Genomic DNA, 16044 nt, shown 5'->3' with positions numbered 1-16044 from the left:
ATCCTGCGATCCGAGGCACAAGCTCCGGATGCTTAGGCCTGACGATGCCCATGCATATTGTCAGGCCTTGAATAGTGTAGATGTATTTATTTTTCAACGAATCAGAGAAAAAATCACGGCATGCTCTATCGGACTCTGTCTGTATGTACAGAGGGATTCTCCCCTAGAAGCAATGCTTTTAGGGAAGGATATATATGTCCACATTGAGTCTGACAGCCTACATGACTGTGCAGCTGCATATACAGGTGTACACTGTGGAGACATAGTGTATATATTGTTTATATGTAAATGTATACTCTTTTGCCATTGACTTTTATTATTAAACAACACTATGTATTGTATTTCTATTGCTTCTAGGGGAGAATATATTCATAACAGAAATGGCTGTGTACGGTGGCAGAAAACCTATAGCTTAGTAGTATAGCTATAGTATGACTTTGTAGTCTTTGTACTGGCTTTATGTGCATGGTTCTGTTCACCTTCAGCTATATTCCACCAGCAGTATTTGAATTGTGATATGTAAGACTAAAATGATGCTATATACATGTTTTCCTGTTTGCCATGCAATATATATGACTAGATATGTAATGCATTTAAACATACCTATAATTTAACCTCAAACATGCAAACACCAACACACAATACTGCTGTAATTAGGTCCCCAATGTAACTATATACTCCCAGAATTCTCTGACTTTGTGTTGTCACCAAGTACATGAATAATTTTAGTGATACAGTCATTTCTCATCAATGATGGTCATTACATTCTCACATACAATGACTAATCTTCACCCAGATCAATTATTGGAGTCATCACAGCGGGAGCTTTACTAATTTATCTTTCTTCACTTGAATCCATACTCTATTCCTATTCTGATATTCCTAATTCACGCTTCCATATCTCCTTTCCAAATCTCTATGCTGATCATAACTTTCGAAAAAGGAAAGTCAGAAGATGCAGAAGAAAACGTAAAAAAAATCATGCAATTTTGCTTCTGTTACAATATATTTGCAGGTGGACTTTGTGAATAGGTGACAAATAAGTGCAATTTCTTTAACTGCAGAATTAGAATTATGTTGACATAAATACTTTACAAATGTTGGCAACAAATCTATAGTTCATTTATGCACATCGGTTATGTGACAACATGTTTACTGAAATTTGACAAATGCTGTGTAATTGTATGGATTGTATGGAAAGCTCCTATTGGAAAAAAGAAAAACCATAAGCTATATTGAATACCATAGAGCTATAAACATATATATATATGTATGTGTTGGTTCAGAGCGCACAAGATTGAAAGAGGTGCACGAATAGGGTCCCAACCCAATTGTATATAGAAAAGTATCCGGCACACAAATGTGGTTCAATTTTGCGATTTTATTAAATTCGATGCCATGGGCAATGTGCGTGCAACGTTTCGGTTCAACGACCTTCGTCAGGCACTGCAGGTGTACAAAATATTTCACATGAATATATTGGCATCATATTTCAACAATAACATTATATCAATGGTGCAAAACAGCAAGTAAAGAGAAACTGGAAAGAATAAAATAAAAAAGGTAAAAAATAAGAACAGAGTCTTTTGTCAAGACACATACAGTGTTCATATATAGTCAATATATCTATTATTTTATTGGGAACAAGCCTCGAGGTATAGATATGAATATTTATTTAAATATGGCCCAATGTATGTTAGAGGGTGACTATCTATCCAGTGCACAAACAAAAGGTATACACAATAGCAGTATATCATCAAGTATCACATCGTCATATCAAGACAATTTAAGACAATTTCTATCAAGTGTGATGGTTACAATGGGATAATGAATAATGTAGCTTAGAGCAACAGAACGAGGTACATAGAAAGAAAATCTGTGATTAACAAGAGAACCACATATCGGTAATCCATTCTTAGAGGAAACAAGTACATTGGTATAGATGGCATAGATCATAGAGCGTAGGTTAACAGAGATTACACTAGTGTTAATCACACAGATATAGTAATTTAGCTTGGACCAACAGACCGAGGTATATACAGAAAATCTCTGATTCAGAAGGGATTCCACCTATATATTTGCCATTCTTTAAGGAAAACAGGCATATTAGCATATATGGCATAAATCATAGAGCGTGGGTAAGCAGAAGATACATTGGTGATATCAATGCAGCTACAGTAGAGGAAATCCACTAGGTGGCGCCTGCGAGCCTGCAGTCTCATATGAGTCCCTATCTGAGGTGCTGTCAGAATCTTGTCGGCACATCTAGCACCACGCTCAGCCTGAGATAAATTAAGAAAGTTTGCATGACATAAAGGTATAATATTAAGAAGTGTTGTTTACCTAGATCCCACTTGGCGTATGATTCTTGAATTATATCGTGCTGCAGTCAGTATGGCGGCTTGCCGCTTAGTTTTGGCGCTAAATTGTACTTGAATCTCCATGGTTTAAATACTATGTATTCTGGGCGTGAGGTGGGCGGTATTAAGGTGCGTGTCATGTGACGCTTCAATCGTCACACTGGGGCTGTATAGCTGTAAAGATGTGTAGACCGACATAGCTAGCAGGGGGCGTGTCCTAACGAAGGGAGTTACACTCACTCCCATATTTGGTTTGTGGGACGGCCATGTTTGAAAGCGTCATGGAGGGAGTCCCTGAAGATTAACACATCGTATGTAGTGACGAGTAGGGGGCGTGTCTCATAGTGAGTACTACGATCACTCTATTTCACTGCTAGTAGTCTGATTTTAGATATTGAATGACTGAGAACGTTATAGGAGGCAGAAGGATAGTAGGACTTATTATATGAGGGGTGTTTAGTTATCTCATCCACATGAGATATAAACTAGTGACTGGTAAATCAAAAACTGGACTAGTTACCATAGTGCATCACCTTAGATCATGAGTACTGTCCTAGATTCTATATTATCGGGCAGGTGTCGTTTTAACCTATAATGATATTAGTTGGATATTAACAAAGTATCTAAATCTATGCATGTTATTATAGTACTATGTAGTGGATATGTATTACCACTAAACCATCAATCATATTGGACTTACTGCTAGGTGCTAGAGATTTTTTTTAAAAGGATACCGTGGTCCGGTATGGTCAGATGTTGGTGTGTTATATACCATAGAGTAGATCAACGTGTCTGTTGTGAAGTAAAAAGATGCATTAGTCACCATAACTGAACATATTAAGATCATTATTATGCATACAGTCATATTCTATATTCACAAAAAGCTGCTAACTTCATACTCCCTATTCAAGCCTCGGGGCTCAAGTGTCTGCAATCTATGGATCCAGTAGGCTTCTCTACGTTTTAATGTCCTAATTCTATCCCCTCCTCTCCTGGGCGCTGGTACATGTTCTATGACCTGGAACTGAAGTTGCGAAATGTTATGTGCTCTTGTTAGGAAGTGCGCAGGGATAGGTAGCAAGGTTTTTTTACAGCGTATGCTACTCTTATGCTGTCCAATTCTGTCTCGTATGCGTTGTGTCGTTTCACCAACGTAGGCCAGTCCACAGGGACATTTTATCATGTAAACGACATAATTGGTATTGCATGTAAAGTATTCGTTCACTGGTATGCGTTCACCTGTCTGGGGATGTTGTAATGTATTGCCCTTGATCACATTGGAGCACTGCATGCAGGACCGGCATGGAAAAGTGCCTTGTTTAGGGGTGTTCAAGAAGGTCTGTCTCGAGTATCTTTTGGCTGAACCTATATCCGCTTTCACCAATTTGTCTCTAAGGTTACGTGGTCTTTTGGAACAAGGGAGGAAAGGAGCTTGGAATTCCGTAATTTTGGGGTAAGCTTCTTTCAGGAGGGGCCAGTGCTTTCTAATTATATGATGCACTTTATAAGCGCAGGGATGATATATATGTACAAACGGTATGCGTTTAGGTTTGACCGAGTCCCTATTGCTGATAGTATTAACTTGTGCCTCCAACAGTGTACGAGTCGGATAGCCCCTGTCCAAGAATTTTTTTGTCATGTCAGTCATTCTCATGGTTCTATTTACACTGTCGTCCACTATCCTAGTAACCCTGTTAAATTGGGACTTTGGTAAGGATTTTTTTGTTGCTATTGGATGACAACTGTCATAATGTAGGAGCCCATTCCTGTCTGTCTCCTTAATAAACAAGTCAGTGCTGAGAAAGCCCTCTTCACCCTTAATGACCATTGTGTCTAGGAAACTGATCCTGGATGTATCATGGTTAAGAGTGAATTGAAGTTCCGGCCAAATATTGTTGAGGTATTCCAAGAATACCAGTAATGACTCATTTGAGCCCGTCCATATACAGAATATATCGTCGATATATCTTTTCCAGAGCAGGATATGTTCCTTAAAAGTGTTTGTGGGGTAGACAAAATTTTCTTCAAAATGGGCCATGAAGCAATTGGCATATGGTGGTGCCACGTTAGACCCCATGGCCGTGCCTCTCTGTTGAATATAGTATGTATCCTCAAAGAGGAAGAAGTTATCAGTAAGGATCACATTTAGTAGATCCAGACCGAGGTCTATAATCTGTCTTTCCTTATCTGCCTTGGTCAGCATTGTCTCAACTGCTACGAGTCCTTTGGAGTGTTCAATAGATGTATAGAGACTACACACATCCATGGTCACAAGGATAGCGTCAGGGGGTAGTGCATCCAGAGTGTGAATAGTTTCTAAAAAATCGGACGTATCTAACAGGAAAGATCTTGTATCTTTCACTAGAGGAGTGAGTAATTTCTCCATAAACTTGGAAAGTGGAGTGAATACTGAATCTGTTGAGGCTACTATCGGGCGGCCTGGAGGATTGTCAAGGCCCTTGTGTATCTTAGGTAGTGTGTAAAATACAGGTGTGACTGGATGTCTATTGGTCAAGTAGGAAGCTGTGTCTTGGTCTATCGTACCTAGGGTCATATGTTTTTTTAGGACATTTTGGATCTTGAGTGCGATCCTATTTGTGGGGTCCTGGTTCACAGGTAAATAAACAGAAGTGTCCTGTAATTGTCTGTATATTTCCCTAAAGTAGGTAGATTTATCCATGACAACAATTGCTCCCCCCTTATCAGCTGGTTTGATAACCAAATCCTTGTCTCCGGTAAGGGAGGACAAGGCTTGTCTGTCCAGATTGCTTAGATTGGCCTGGCTTTTAAAATGGCCCAATCTGAAGTCGTGGCTGAACCCGTCCACATCTCTGTGGATCAGGTTAATGAAGGTCTCCAACGCTGGTGAGTTCTTTGGAGGGTTAAAGAAACTCTTGTTTCTTAGTCCAAAGTCTCGACTGGTTATAATAGGACCCCCTACCGGATCGGGTATTGTCCCTTCGTTCCTTCGGGACTCCCCCAAATTGGAGAAGTAAACCCGGAGGCGTAGGGATCTGAAGAAGCGATAAAGATCCATATCGAGTTGGAACAAATCGTATCTATACGTGGGGCAGAAGGAAAGGCCCTTTTGTAGGAGCAGTAACTGTGCTGGACTAAGGGTCTTGGATGAAATATTAACTACCAATGACTGTGATAGTGTAGTCATACCTGCGATCTCGTCTCCATTGTCTGGTTGACTTCTTCCTGAGTGTTTTCGGCCTCTCCTCGTCCTCTTCTTGGGCGTCTGCCCCGTCGCTGGCCTAAAAAACGACTCCCGTATGGTCTTCGTTGTTGATAGTCATGTCCTTCGCCCCCAGATCCCGAGTAGGAAGAGCCTGAAGAGTTGTATCCTCCTCTCCGTGTTGATCTACCGCTAGCAAATCCCTCATGCCACCTGTAGACCCTCTGGTTATTATAGTCGTCCAAGTCTCTTTGGAATTATATTTACCTATTATTTAAACTACACATATTATTATATATGTATATATATATATATATATATATATATGTATATGTATATATATATATATATATATATATATATATATATATATATACATATATAATAATATGTGTAGTTTAAATAATAGGTAAATATAATTATAATAATAATAATAATAATAATAATAATAGGTATGTAGTTTAACCCCTTAGTGACCAGCCCATTTTAGGCCCTAATGACCAAGCTATTTTATTTGTTTTTCTATAGTCGCAGTCAAAGAGCTATAACTTTTTTATTTTTCGTCTACATAGCCGTATGAGGACTTGTTTTTGGCGGGATTAGTTGTACTTTTTAATAGCACCATTTAGGGTACATATAATTTTTTTATGAACTTTTATTAACTTTTTTGGGGGGATTATAAAAAAAACCTGAAATTCCACCATTGTTCTATGCGTTTTTAAATTGACGCCGTTCCTTGTGTGGTGTAAATAACATGTTAACTTTATTCTATGGGTTGGTACGATTACGGCGATACCACATATGTAGAGGTTTTTTATGTTTTACGACTTTTGCACAATAAAAACACATTTGAACTAAAATTATTTGTTTTTGCATCGTTGCTTTCCAAGAGCTGTAACTTTTTATTTTTCCATCAATGTAGTGATTTTTTGGGCTTGTTTTCTGCGGGACGAGACGTAGTTTTGATTGGTACTGTTTTGGGGTGTATGGAACTTATTGATTCATTTTTATTATGACTTTTTGGGGGGCAATGGAAAAAAAATTGCAATTTCGCCATTGTTTTTTGCGTTTTTTTTTTTACGGTGTTCACCTTGCGGTTTAAATTACATATTAACTTTATTAACTGAGTCATTATGGTCGCGGCGATACAATATATGTGTACTTTCAATTATTTTTTACACTTTTACTAAATAAAACCACTTTTTATGGAAATAAATGGTTTTATTTATTTTTTTTACTGTAATTTTTACTATTAATCTTTATTTCACATTTATGACTTATTTCATTAGTCCCACTAGGGGACTTTACTGTGCTATCTTCAGATCGCTGCTATAATGCTTTGGTATACTTCGTATACCAGAGCATTATTGCCTGTCAGTGTAAATCTGAAAGGCAATCTATTAGGACGTGCCTCCGGCACGTCCTAACAGGCATATGTCCAGGGCAGACCTGCAGGCTTTTTTCAAGCCCCCGGCTGCCATGACAACCCATCGGAGACCCGCGATTGCATTTGCGGGCCGCCGATGGGTGACAGAGGAAGCTCACTCCCTCTGTAAACAAGTTAAATGCCGCGGTCGCTATTGACGGCGGCATTTAACAGGTTAAACGGCCGCGAACTAAGTAAACTTTGATCGCGGGTGTTGGAGCAGGAGCCCAGCTGTCATCAGACAGCAGAGCCGTGGCTCCTGCCTGCACGGGACAACTTTTTTATTTTCGGAGATTGATGCCTCTTTCTCCAGGATAATGACATTGTATCGTATTTAAAGTTATTAATGAGGACCAAATTTTTGGTCGTATTTGCTTTTGGTAACTCTGGCAGTACGTTAATTAAAATATTCCTTCCTTTTTTATTATTATTTCCTTAAAAATGGTTTAAGATGTATGGTACATTTGTTTAACCTGTATTTGCAGTTTATTCCCAACATTTCTCTGCATGTAAACAATTGAGTTATTAAAATTGATTATGTATCTTTAAATACCGGTGCTATATGAGCAGGTACTATCGTGAACATGATTTCCTGTCTCTGATGAAGTCCCAGCTGGGATGAAACGCGTAAGACGTATGCACGGTGGTGAGAGACGTCATCACACCGTTTTCCTCAGGCGTGGTTACCTGTAACTCCATGCCTCAAACCACGCTTGGTTTGTTACCTACTACCTTGGCCGGTGTTTTCTTTCTCGGTCTCTGGATTTGAGATTCCTAACCTCCACTACCTACGAGGTATGAGACACAACACCTAGAGGATATCTATTGGCCGTTTTAAATCCGAAGCAAGGATTTTGCATGCACGCTACAACAGCCCTTACCTGTACCCGGGAATCAATTCATCCAGTCACGGATAAGGAAGCAAAGGAAAAATCCACTCGTGTATGATCAGGAACCCGCCTGTTTGAAGGAATTGAAACTACCAAAGTTCGTTCCTTAAAGTCAGATGTACATGGCTTGTTCAAAGTTTCACTGAAAGTCCAATAAAGACAAAGACCATGCACGCAATAGATGAGTATGCGAAAAATCTCTGTGGATCATCTATATTCTCATTGCTTATTCCTGGATGTTCCAAATTTATTGTCTTGACCGGTCTGAATTTACCTGTGTTTCTTAGGTTGCAATTTGCTACATGCACCTTGCCGATATATCCTTTCTGTATATTTGATATACTCTTTTGTATTTTCTTGAGCATATTGATGCTTATATTTATATATACTCATTATTCCTCCTGGCCAGGTAGTTTTTAAATTGTTTTGCATTCTTGTATATGCTATTGTGGGAATTGTTTGTATTTCCTTTTCCCTCCCTTCCCCCCTTTTTCTATGTATTAAACTTATTTTATATTACATTTATGGATATATTAATTATTTATACATCCATTATTCAATTATCTTACACAGATGAGTGCTGGTTTGTCCTGGATAGTGTTTTGATTTATTGTTCTTTGGTTATACATTCTACAATTATGTTGTTAGGGATCTGCCAGGTACTACGTCTAGGTATACTCCTGGGATTAATCAATCCACACCTGAGGCCAGACCTGTTCGACTGACACCATCTCCCACCAACCAGGGTGGCAGGCTCAGGAGTGGGAGAGCCTATCGCGGCCTGGTCAGTCGGAGTTAGCTCCGCCCCCTGTCCTTTATTACCTGCTGTGTTCTCCTCCTCAGTGCTTGTAATTCTTCTGGATTCCTGGCCCCACTGCTGCTTGCTCCAGCCTGCTTCTGCCGTGCTTCTGCCTTGCTGCTGTTCTCCTTAACCCGCTTTGTTTTGCCTCCGGCTTGCTTCCTCCTCCGTGCTCACTTGGGTATACTCCACTTCATCCTGGTCCTGACAACTCATTCACCGCTCCGTTTCCTCGCGGCGTTCCGTGGGCTACTGCCCCTTCCCTTGCGTGTTCCCTGTTTGTTCTCCCGTGCACTTAGACAGCGTAGGGACCGCCGCCCAGTTGTACCCCGTCGCCTAGGGCGGGTCGTTGCAGGTAGGCGGGGACAGGGCGGTGGGTAGATTAGGGCTCACTTTCCCTTCACCTCCTTCCTGCCACTACATAATTACAAGCCCCTTACCTGGTCTCGTTTGCTGGCCGGTCTGCCACTGGCAGTGCCTTCGTGGATTCTGGCTCATCTGCTAATATCATGTCTGTGGAATTTGCTATGTCTCTAAAAATGCCTTTTATTGGACAGGGCGGTGGGTAGATTAGGGCTCACTTTCCCTTCACCTCCTTCCTGCCATTACATATGTATTGAACCACTTTCAGATGGCAGTATATTGCATCAGTATTTGTAAGCCAAAACTAGGAGTGAGTCCAAAACACAGAAGAGATACAAATATGTAAACATGTGAAATTGGCCTTAGATAGTAAAACACTGGGTAAAACTGCCACAGAAAAGAATTGGGGATATTGGGGGGACAGTAAACTCATCTTTAGCAACCAGTGCCAGGAAGCTGCTGCCAAGGTAATTAAAATAATTGGAGGCATCAAATAAGGCATAGACACACATAACTTTAATATAGTTTTGCCTCTAGACAAATTGCTAGTCAGACCACACATGGAATATTGTGTACAACTTTAGGCATCTGTGTATAAGAAGGAATATTATAGCTGAACTAGAGGGAGTGTAAAGGAGGGCATTCAATGTAATTAAGGCAATAAGATTGCTGTTCCAAAACAAGTTATTAAACTTGGGGCTATTTCCCATATGTCTACTTTATGCTGGTACTTTTTTTGAACGTTCTTTTATTTTTCCAGGACGTTACTAGGCTTATAAGTGTAGCAGCAATTTCTCACATCTTCAAGAAAATGTCAAAAGGCTATTTTTTCAGGGACCAGTTCAGTTCTGAAGTGGCTTTGAGGGCCTTATGTATTGGAAACCCCCTATAAAATACCCCATTTTAAAAACGACAACCCTCAAAGTATTATGTATTAAGTATAAATGTAGAAATCTTTAATATTTACAAGGCATAAGGGAGGAAAAAAACACCCCAATATTGAAAAACAATTTCTCCCGATTACAGCAAAACTCCATATGTTGTAATAAGTTCTGTTTGGACCCACGGCAGGGATTGGAAGGGTAGGAGCACCATTGGGCTTTTGGAGCTCAAGTTTTGCTGGAATGATTTTCAGGTGCCATGTCACATTTGCAAAGCCCCTGAGGGACCAAAACAGTGCAAACCTCCCCAAAAAGTGACCCCATTTGGGAAACTACACGCCTGAAGGAATTTATCGAAGGGTATAGTGGGCATTTTGACTCCACAGTTTTTTTTTGGGCTGAATTTAGTGGAATTATGCTGTGAAATTGAAGATTTAAGTTTTTCTGATAAAAGTTGGAAATTTTAAATTTTTACAAGGAAAAAAGGAGAAAAAGCATCCTAAAATTTGAAAGCAATTTCTCACGATTACAGCAATACTCCAAATGTGGTAGTAAACTGTTGTTTGGACCCACAGCAGGGCTCAGAAGGGAAGAAGGACCATTTGACTTTTGGAGCTCAAGTTTTGCTGTAATGGATTTCGGGTGACATGAACCAGCATTAAACTAATTAAAATCACCCAGGGCAAAATGGAAGGAGTGCAAGATCAAGAACCTCACTATTTTAAGTAGATTCAGCAGGAATGCATATGTATTTATACTTAGTGATCAAAGTGGCATTGGTGTCCGCAGTGTGCTGTGGCCATTTTCTTGTGTGCTGTATAAATTTGCAGTCACAGGCGTTCTTGCACCTGTATAAACGTTTTGTTTAATTTTGCTGGAATGTGCTGTTCAAACTTTTGTGATCTTTATGTGATTCATATTTGTGGGGTTACTGACTGCCTCCATCTTTTGATCTTGCACTCCTCCCCAGGGGCGTAGCTAGGGGGGGCAGGCGGGGCATGTGCCCCGGGCGCAAGTAGTTGGTAGGGAAAGGGGGGGGGCGCAGAAGAGCAGCTGATCGCTGCTGATAGGTGCCCCGTATGTCGGACACCTGCAGCAGCTTTAGGAAGAGCCAGGAAATTACACAGCGATGTTCTGACTGGGGTCTGTGACGGCCAGGGAGTGGACCAGTCCAGTCACCTTACCTGTCACCTGACCTCATGTCAGTGACATGAGGCAGATGACTCAGGTCAGGGGACAGGTCCACTCCCGTGCTGCACCCTTCCAGCTCTGCCTCTACCCTGTGCTCTGCTGTTACACACAGCTGAGAAGCAGAGGAGGAAGCTCCGCCCACAGCCCGTCCTGACCTGTCAGCAAGGAGACATGGTGAGTGTCTGTGTGTATTTGTGTGTGTAGTGTGTATACAGTGTGTCTCTGTCTTTGTATGTGTATATGTTACAGTGTGTGTGTGTGTGTGTGTGTGTGTCTCTGCATGTGTTTTTCTCTTACATCTACTAAATTATCTGTACTCAGAGAGTTATCATTGTATCATCTGTGGTGTTACATGGGACTGCAGGTAACACTACTACATTATCTGTACTCAGAGAGTTATCACTGTGTGTTACCTGTGGTGTTACATAGGTCTGCAGGTAACACTACTACATTATCTGTACTCAGTTATAACTGTGTTATCTGTGGTGTTACATAGGACTGCAGGTAACACCACTACATTATCTGTACTCAGAGTGTTATCACTGTGTTTTATCTGTGGTGTTACATAGGACTGCAGGTGACATAACTACATTATCTGTACTCAGAGAGTTATCACTGTGTTATCTGTGGTGTTACATAGGACTGCAGGTAACACTACCATCTGTATTTAGAGAGTTATCACTGTGTTATCTGTGGTGTTACATAGGACTGCAGGCAACATCTACCACATTATCGGTAATCAGAGAGTTATCACTGTGTTATCTGTGGTGTTACATAGGACTGCAGCTAACTATCTACTACATTATCTGTAATCAGAGTGTTATCACTGTGTTATCTGTGGTGTTACATAGGACTGCAGGTAACATCTACATTATTTGTGGTCTTACATAGGACTGCAGGCAACACTACTACATTATCTGTACTCAGAGAGTTATCACTGCGTTATCTGTGGTGTTACATAGGACTGCAGGTAACATCTACTACATTATCACTACTGGGTATATATGTGCCTGTATATATGGGTAAGTTTATGAATGTGTCTTTGTGCTTGTATATATGTGCCTTTTATGTATTTGTAGATGTTCCTGACTGTGTATTTATCTGCCGGTGTGTGTGTGTGTGTGTGTGTGTGTGTGTGTGTGTGTGTGTGTGTGTATATGTGTCTGTACGTCTATATATTTACCTTTATGAATGTATTCCAGAATGATGTGTGTATGTATATTTGCCTGTATGTCTAAATATCTGTCTTTATGTATGTACAGTATATATGTTCCAGCGTGTCCATATATGTGGTTAATTTTTGGTTTGTGTAGGGGACGGCAATAGAGTCCCGCACAGGGCGCCATCCAAGCTAAGGCCGGCCCTGGCTGTCACCAACCCTAGTCAGAAGGAATTCCGCCACTGCCTGTGCCGCATGACCTCCTCGGCTCCTCCGGTAAGTCACACCAGGCAGAGTGGAGAGTGGTAGCGGTAGGCTACCGCTCACCGGTCTGTTCACAGTGTGGCGCTAAGTACAAGGGGGGAGAGTGTAGCGCTATTTAAAAGGGGGGGAATGTGGCACTATTTACAAGGGGGCGGGGGAATGTGGCGCTATTTACAAAGGGGCAGCGGGCTGTGAGTGGCACTATCTACAAGAGGGGAAGTCTGCCACTATTTACTAGGGGGGAAGCGTGCTGTGTGTAGCACTATCTACAAGGGGGCTGTGTGGCACTATCTACAAGGGGGGCTGTGTGTGGCACAATCTACAGGGGGCTGTGTGTGGCCTCTTTAATTTATTTTATTTTAATTTATTTTTATGTTAATTACATTATAGAACTATATCGCTTGTAAAATGTAGAAATGCTTTTATACTCTAGTTACATTAAAAAAAATTGTGAAAAAAAAATTACACCTCATTGATTGGTAGAGAAAGCAAACATGGCGAGGGGGAAGGCGATGTCGGGAAATAAGTTGGGGGCGGGGGGGCGCCAATCTGAATCTTTGCCCCGGGTGCAGGAGAACCTAGCTATGCCTCTGTCCTCCCATTCTGCCCTGGGTGATTTTAATTAGTTTAATGCTGGTTCCTACCATCCCAGATATATGTATGTTTAGTCTCAGCATAGGGTGGGCTTATACAATTTGATTAAAATGTGCGCCAAACACCTCACTATTGTAAGTAGATTCAGCAGCAATGCATATTTATTTCTATTTAGTGGTTTAGGTGGCATTGGTATTCACAGTGTTCTGTCGCTATTTTCTTGTGTGCTAGATATATTGTGTATATATATATATATATATATATATATATATATATATATATATATATATATGTATATATATATATATATATATGTATATATATATATATATATATATATATATATATATATATATATATATATATATATATATATATATATATATACAGTGAAGGAAATAAGTATTTGATCCCTTGCTGATTTTGTAAGTTTGCCCACTGTCAAAGACATGAACAGTCTAGAATTTTTAGGCTAGGTTAATTTTACCAGTGAGAGATAGATTATATAAAAAAGAAAAAAGAAAATCACATAGTCCAAATTATATATATTTATTTGCACTGTGCACAGAGAAATAAGTATTTGATCTCCTACCAACCATTAAGAGTTCAGCCTCCTCCAGACCAGTTACACGCTCCAAATCAACTTGGTGCCTGCATTAAAGACAGCTGTCTTAAATGGTCACCTGTATAAAAGACTCCTATCCACAGACTCAATTAATCAGTCTGACTCTAACCTCTACAACATGGGCAAGGCCAAAGAGCTTTCTAAGGATGTCAGGGACAAGATCATAGACCTGCACAAGGCTGGAATGGGCTACAAAACCATAAGTAAGACGCTGGGTGAGAAGGAGACAACTGTTGGTGCAATAGTAAGAAAATGGAAGACATACAAAATGACTGTCAATCGACATCGATCTGGCGCTCCATGCAAAATCTCACCTCGTGGGGTATCCTTGATCCTGAGGAAGGTGAGAGCTTAGCCGAAAACTACACAGGGAGAACTTGTTAATGATCTCAAGGCAGCTGGGATCACAGTCACCAAGAAAGCCATTGGTAACACATTACGCCTTAATGGATTAAAATCCTGCAGTGCCCGCAAGGTTCCCCTGCTCAAGGAGGCACATGTACAGGCCCGTCTGAAGTTTGCAAATGAACATCTGGATGATTCTGAGAGTGATTGGGAGAAGGTGCTGTGGTCAGATGAGACTAAAATTGAGCTCTTTGGCATTAACACAACTCGCCATGTTTGGAGGAAGAGAAATGCTGCCTATGACCCAAAGAACACCGTCCCCACTGTCAAGCATGGAGGTGGAAACATTATGTTTTGGGGGTATTTCTCTGCTAAGGGCACAGGACTACTTCACCGCATCAATGGGAGAATGGATGGAGCCATGTACCGTCAAATCCTGAGTGACAACCTCCTTCCCTCCACCAGGACATTAAAAATGGCTCGTGGCTGGGTCTTCCAGCATGACAATGACCCGAAAAAATACAGCCAAGGCAACAAAGGAGTGGCTCAAAAAGAAGCACATTAAGGTCATGGAGTGGACTAGCCAGTCTTCAGACCTTAATCCCATCAAAAACTTATGGAGGGAGCTGAAGATCCGAGTTGCTAAGCGACAGCCTCGAAATCTTAATAATTTACAGATGATCTTCAAAGAGGAGTGGGTCAAAATTCCATCTAACATGTGTGCAAACCTCATCATCAACTACAAAAAAAACGTCTGACTGCTGTGCTTGCCAACAAGGGTTTTGCCACCAAGTATTAAGTCTTGTTTGCCAAAGGGATCAAATACTTATTTCTCTGTGCACAATGCAAATAAATATATATAATTTTGACAATGTGATTTTCTGTTTTGTTTTTTTTAATATAATCTATCTCTGACTGGTAAAATTAACCTAGCCTAAAAATTCTAGACTGTTCATGTCTTTGACAGTGGGCAAACTTACAAAATCAGCAAGGGATCAAATACTTATTTCCTTCACTGTATATGGGACACAGCATATCTATAGGACTACGACCCCTATAGCAATGTTACTGGGTAGGATCACATAAAGTAGCTCAGAAGACTCTATTACTTATGATAGGATTAGATACATGACTCAGAAGAAGCAATTGTTGTTATGTTAAAACAAATTTACAACAGAATAGATAAGTCAAATGTAAACAAGCCAAAGAAGCTAACCATTTAGGAAAAAAACAATTGGATTTCTACCACGTAATTATTCAAGCATAAACAATACAGTAAAATGGAAATGCTATAGTATTGGTTGTTGTGTGGCTAAAGTTCATTAGTGAATAAAAGGCCGCCAAGCTTAAAAATAACAAAAAACTTTTTAGGTGTTTCCTTAGGAAGCAAGGTATCAGTCCAGTCCGTCTTAGAATAGAAAATAAACTTTGCTTTTGATCAATTGTAAACTGAGTGGCTCTAGTTGTTGCCAGATACGCAGGATGATTTAATAGACCACTATAGATATGTGAAAGGGTCATATAAGTGTGGATACACACAATGCTGTTTATGTAAAGTTACTGTATGTGCCACCAGTTTTCAGTCCTTATCTACTGAACAGCATTTTATTGTCAGAACTTTTATGAACTGCAATACTGCTCATGTGGTGTCTGTTATACAATGCAACATTTGCAATTTACAGTATATTGGGTGCACTACTAGTTCTTTGAAGAAACGCATTAGCAAACATAGCTGACATACATAATCCCAACAAACGCAACGTGTTCGAAGCCGCTAGACATTTCCTGGATGTACATCAGGGAGACTAGAGAGTCTTTTCTATTAAAAAAAAAAAGGTCTCTAGACCTAGTAGAGGAGGTAATTGGCACAAACTTTTGTTAAATAGATAAGCCCTATGGATACTTAAAAAGGATACATAAAGGGCTAAATTACAGAACCGATGTTACGTTTACTAAGCTAGTATAA

The 16044-nt window shown here is 40.2% G+C and overlaps 1 long non-coding RNA gene across 1 annotated transcript; it reads right to left on the bottom strand.

Moving 5' to 3' along the window:
• Positions 1-2123: 2123 nt before the first annotated feature.
• LOC142761022 (uncharacterized) lies at positions 2124-5706 on the bottom strand. The gene is made up of 3 exons (XR_012883481.1): positions 5529-5706; positions 3095-3152; positions 2124-2282 (listed from the first exon to the last, which is right to left on the bottom strand). It is a non-coding gene; the product is annotated as an uncharacterized LOC142761022 (long non-coding RNA).
• Between the last annotated feature and the right edge of the window lie 10338 nt (positions 5707-16044).

Source organism: Rhinoderma darwinii, chromosome 4 (genome assembly GCF_050947455.1).
Source record: "Rhinoderma darwinii isolate aRhiDar2 chromosome 4, aRhiDar2.hap1, whole genome shotgun sequence".
In the NCBI taxonomy this organism is placed as follows: Eukaryota; Metazoa; Chordata; class Amphibia; order Anura; family Rhinodermatidae; genus Rhinoderma; species Rhinoderma darwinii.
Note: the sequence above shows the minus strand (reverse complement) of the source record. Positions and strands in the feature narration are given on the sequence as shown.